At 40.1% G+C, this 6000-nt stretch overlaps 1 protein-coding gene across 1 annotated transcript in view; it reads right to left on the reverse strand.

Moving 5' to 3' along the window:
• FAM205A (family with sequence similarity 205, member A) overlaps window positions 1–6000 on the reverse strand; it is a 28702-nt gene that overhangs the window by 5604 nt on the left and 17098 nt on the right. The window lies entirely within an intron of this gene.

The raw sequence follows: 6000 nt of genomic DNA on the forward strand, positions 1-6000 counted from the left end.
CCAGTTACTTTGTCAATCCATCTCATCTGGGGTATTCCTCTTCTGTGCTGTCCCCCCACCCTTCCAAGCATGATGTCCTTCTCCAAGGACTGATCCCTTCTGACAACATGCCCAAAGCATGTGAAACAGAGCTTCAAAATCCTTGCCTTCAAGGAGCAGCTTGTCACTCTCTCTAGGACAACTCTGTTTGTTTTCTTGGTAGTCCATGGTATGTTTGATACCATTCTCCAGGACCACAACTCAAAGGCATCAATTCTTTTGTCATCCTTGTTCATTGTCCAGCTCTCTGATGCATAGCAAGTAATTGCAAAGACCATGGTCTGGATCAGGAACACTTTAGTCTCTAGACTGACATCATTGCTCTTCAGTACTCTGAGAGGTCCCTGACAGTAGATTTTCCTAACGCAATTAGTTTTTTTAATTTTCTGACTGCTGGTGCCATAAGTGTTGATTGTGGATTGGAGCAAAAAAATTGTTAATAATGACCCAGTGCCGAGAATTTTTGTTTTCTTGATCTTGAGCTTCAATCCATATTGTAGACTGCTGTCCTTGATGTTCTGCAGCATATGCTTCAGGCCTTCCTCAGTTTCAGCAAGAAAGGTTGTGTCATCTGTATAAGGCAGGTTGTTGATGAGACTTCCTCCAATCCTGATGCCACTTTCCTGTAACCATTACTGTGATCCATTTCCAAATTCCTAGTTTACATTTTCACTCCAACTTTCCCCTTTTTTGTTTCTGACTCTCTTCAAGACTCTTCTATAAATCATCATTTGTACCTTATGCCCAGGAGAAGTTTTGTGGATTCTTAAAATGATAAAATAAAAGATTAAAGGATGATCCCAGTAGCCAAAGGTCTCAGTTTACAAAAAGCATTAAAGAATCAACAAGCAGAAAAATCACCCTAGTGGGGAGTTTTTCTGAGATCCAGTGAAGTAGACATACTATCTTGTAGATCTCAGTTCCAACACAGGTAGAGATGTTCTTAGAGTGTGCAATAGGCAAAGAGCCTAAATCTAAGAGGTAAATGATGATTTAAAATTTGGTCCTAAAACAAAACTGAGGGTATAGATGATAAGAAATTGAGGATTTCAAGGTGTTTCCTTACCCGGAAGCAGCCCTTGTGAGGTTCCACGATTAATCTGTGATAACTTCTTCTTACTCTCCAAATATGTAGGATAATGATAAAGATGATGGCATAGATAATGTAGAAGATATGGTCAATATCCCACAGAATAAATATGGGGCTTAACATGGTCTAAGCCTCATTCGCGTGAGGAGACCATTCATTTCTCTATCTAGCTGTGCAAGGTTCTGGTGCCTAATGACTCCCAGTGGTAAACTTTATCTTCTCTGACCCTCAGATGATAGAATCAGAACATTCACTACATCACAAGGTCTTTTTATGTCACAGGCAAGTGTGATATCAGAGGCCTTTGTCTTAGGGAAGCGCCTGCAGTGATTCAGTCTGCAGAGGAAGACATCTCTCTAATCATCTGCGTGGGTTACAGAGCTTGCACCTAAAGGTGTCATGGTTCCAAGTAGTTTATACCACAATTCTGTCTTTTTCTCCACATCTCACACCTTTCTCAGCTCTCTGCTATGGTTATAATTTGGCCATCTATCCCCAGAGGTTGAGTGTTTAAGTACCCAGGGCACTTTATAAGACTGAATAACCAGGCCAGAAGAAGCTCCACCAATCCCTTCACTCATACTGATAACATACCTGAAAAGCATAGAAGAGTTTAGGGAAAGGAGAATCTGGTTAAGACCTGAAAATGAAAAACTTTGGTGTTACAATAGGTGAATGGTAATCAGAGATATGGTAAGAGGACCAAGGATGATGTGATAGGAAAAGATAAAGATATCAGTATCTCGAAATGACATTTTGGGAGCAAGGAAGGGGTGACTTTAGTCTGTGATCGTGAGAAGACACTGTAAACACTCCTATAGATGCATAGGAATGAGTCTCACTTTTGGAGGCCTGTCCAGGTCTGATTTTCCCAGAACTGCCTTCCTTTATAAGATGTTATAGCTTTTCCTGCTCAGGAAGATTACTGGCTTCAGCGATGGGGTGGTGGCCACTTTTGACTAAGGGTTACAAACTACTCATGGTTGGATCTACCCTATTTGACTCAAGGAGGTTTCCCCCCTTTTTAATTACAACTCAGTTTATAAGTCTTTGGGCAGGGTAAGTGTTTTCTACTTTAGCCCCAATGCTCAAGCCTCCTACACACTGCTCTGGTGAGTGAAGAGGCGACACACTTAGTTCTTCCTTTAGCCTTACCAGTGGGTGTGGCCTGCTCTCAAATATGTGCCAGGCCCTAAGCTAGCCAGTGTAGAGGATACAAAGCTATTAGAGTCATGTGGCCAGTCTGCTCTCAAAATGCTTAAAACATTTCAAAGATAGAACCAATTCACGTGAAGCAAATGCCAACAATTGAGTTAGAATTGATGTACTTATTTGTGACTTAAAATGAGACTGTTCTAAATCAAAGAAAAACTTCTAGACAATGGCAAGAAATGAAGAATGGGCCATGGAGTTCATTTGACAGTAAGAAATGCAACCGGTCTCTACCAGAGGTACAGTTAGGTAGTCTCAGAGGAGCCACAAGGGAAAATGAGAATAACTTGGATGTGATCTCTTGATGAAGGGCCCTAGTATTTATTTTACTCCAACTACTAAAATGAATTAATTTTTAAAAGTAGACATACACTTATATAGTATCAAATTCAAAAGGTACATGATATATCTCCTCCTGATATTTGTCTCCTTTCCTTTTTTGTTTTAGAACTACTTTACCATGAGACACATAAAGAAATTATCTTTTTCTTTACAAGTAGAAGTATATGAAAATTTCCCTTTTATTTCATTTAATAATATAAATAGCTTGTACATATACTTTCTTTAATGATTGTCCAGTCTTCATTTTTGTTGTCATTTGACTTAATTATTTATGGAAATTTGCTTTATGCTTATTTGGTTATAGAAATGTTATAAATTTTGTATAATATATGCAATTTAACCATGCAGTGTTTCCTTGCTCTGTTCTGACAACTTCCTCCTGGTCCAAGAATATAGGTTTCGCATAAGCACAATCAAGTGTTCTGGAATTCCCACAGTTTATTGTGATCCACACAGTCAAATGCCTTTGCATAGTCAATTAAATACAGATAGACATTCCTCTGGTACTCTCTGCTTTCAGCCAAGATCCATCTGACATTAGCTATAATATCCCTAGTGCCACAGCCTCTTCTAAACCCAACCTACATTTCAGGAAGTTCTCTGTTGATGTGGTTTTCCAGTCATTTTTGGTTAATCTTCAGCAGAATTCTGCAAGGAAATACTCAGGGTTCAAAATTGTGAAGGGTGTGCGTCAAGGATGTGACCTATCTCTGTATCTTTTCAATCTATATGTGAAACAGATTTTCCAGGAGGCTGAACTCTATGAGGAGAAGTGTGGTATCAAGATTGGAGGTAGATTCATCAACAATCTGTATTATGCAGATGACACAACCCTGCTTGCTAAAATTGAGGAGGACCTGAAGTGCTTGCTGCAGAGGGTCAAGGACTGCAGCCTTCAATATGGATTGAAGCTCAACATCAAGAAAACAGATTCTCACCACTGGGCCAATTAGCAGCATCATGATAGATGGTGAAGAGATTGAGATTGTTCACCGCTTCAGTTTGCTTGGCTCTATAATCAACATTCTTGGTACCAGCAGTCAGGAAATCAAAAGATGAATTGCATAGGGAAAGTCGGCTGTCAGAGACCTCTCCAAGTACTGAAGAGCAACGATGTCAGTCTGGAGACTAAAGTGCACCTGATACAGGCCATGGTCTTTGCAATTACTTGCTATGCATCAGAGAACTGAACAATGACTAGGGATGATAGAAGGAGAGTTGATGCCTTTGAGCTGTGGCGCTGGAGAAGAGTATTGAATATACCATGGACTGCTAGGAAAACACACAAGTTCGTCCAGGAGAGGGTGAAGTGGGGCTGCTCCTTGGAGGCAAGGATTCTGAAGCTTCATCCGACATACTTTGGACATGTTGCAAGGTGGGATCAGTCCTTGGAGAGGGATGTTGTGCTTGGGAGGGTGGAGGGACAGCAAAGGAGAGGAAGACCCTCGATGAGATGGATTGATTCAGTCATTGGGGTACAGTCACGGGGCAACGGGGATAGGTGGGCCAGAGACAATAAGATTGGAAAGGGATAGAGAAAGGTTTAGGGCTGTTGCACATAGGGTTGCTATGAGTCACAGGTGACTAGATGACACATAACAACAACATATGCATTTAAAATGTAAATGATTCACTCTATGTTCTGTGATTATAATTCAAATTTTTAAAATGCATATATTATACAAAATTTATAAAACAAAATAAATTTCCAGAATAATTGGAATCAAATAACAACAATGATATGTGACCACTACCTCCATCTAGTTCCAACTGACTCAACAGGTTTGGTCTGGTTTTGGAAAAGAATATCCGAAAACACACTGGTGGTGGAGTGGGTAAGTGCCTAGCTCCTAAAAAAATGGCCAGTGGTTTAAATCCATCAGTGGCTCTGTGTGAGGAAGATAATGGCATTCTGCTTCCATAAAGATTATACTCTTGGAGACCTAATGGGGCAGTTTTACTGTGTCCAATATGGTTACTGTCTGTTGGTATCAACTAACAGCAATGATTTTGGTTTTATGTTTGGCAAGATACTTGACAAACTAAGATACTTGCCAAGTATTTTCTAGGGAGCTCAGTTGGTTTAGTGGTAAGAAATTGCACTGCTAAACCAAAGATGCGTGTCTGAATCCACCAATCCTTTCACAATCTCCTCCTGTGTGATTGCCTCTGAAAACCTGCTGGAGGGTCAACTATGAGCCAGTTCTGACTCAATGGTACCCAATAACTAGCCATTAAGCTGTCTCCTTTCCTCCTTCCCTAGTCCATTGTTGAGTTATTTCCAAACTGTTTTCCTCCTCAGTTGTACCATTTTATTGTTCCACTTTACAACCTCACCAACAATGGATTCCAATTCCTCTACATCCTTGACTATACTTATTTCCTGTTTTATTGACAATAGCTGTCCTAGGTATGAAAACCTCATTATAGTTTTGATATCTATTTCCTTAATGATTAAGACATTGAGTATGTTTTCACTTCTCCCTCATTCATCCCCCCAGCCTACCCTGCAATGCACCCCTTGTTTCAGATTATTGACATACATATAATGCCTAAACATATTTTCCTTTTGGACGTTCTTCCCTTCATCTGTTCTGTTGCACTTTTCATTCCCATTCTTTCCCTATGCCCCTCCCTGGTCTGTCCTATTTTATAACAGCAATGTTACACCATATTTGTCCTTTTGTGACAGATATTTCACTGAGTGTAATGTTCTCCAGGGTCCTGCATGTTGTGTAATGTTTTGCAAGTTCATTGTTTTTCATTCCTGCTTAATATTCCGTTATGTGACTGTACCATAGTTTTCCTATTCTTTCGTTTGTTGGTGGGCCCTTGGATTGCTCCATCTCTTTGCTATTGTGAATAATGCAACAATAAACATGAGTGTGCATATATCTGTGTTGTGGCTCTGGTTTCTTTAGGGTATATTCCCAGAAGGGGACTTGCTGGAACAAGTGTTATGTCTATTTCCAACTCTTTGAGAAAGTATCAGACTGTCTTCCATAGTGGCTGTACCATTTTACATTCCCACCAGCAGTGACTAAGTGTTCCAATCTCTCCACAACCTTTTTTGTTGTGTTTATTTAAGCCTTCCATTAATTGAAAATTTTTTGTTGTTAAGTTGTAAACGTTGTTGTTGACGTCAGCCGTCAACGTTTTTGGAATCACAGAAGCCAAGAAAGCTTAAGATACAAACTGTCAGATCATGGGTTGGACAATGGAAGATATTTTTCTGAAGGGACTTGGTAGATGAGAAGGATTATCCTGGTGGAGGGTGGAGCTGGGAAGCAAGTGGGTAATGGCACTGGGCTAAGGGT

Source organism: Elephantulus edwardii, unplaced genomic scaffold, assembly GCF_000299155.1.
Source record: "Elephantulus edwardii isolate Elephantulus edwardi_28Jun2011 unplaced genomic scaffold, EleEdw1.0 scaffold00232, whole genome shotgun sequence".
Taxonomy (NCBI): domain Eukaryota; kingdom Metazoa; phylum Chordata; class Mammalia; order Macroscelidea; family Macroscelididae; genus Elephantulus; species Elephantulus edwardii.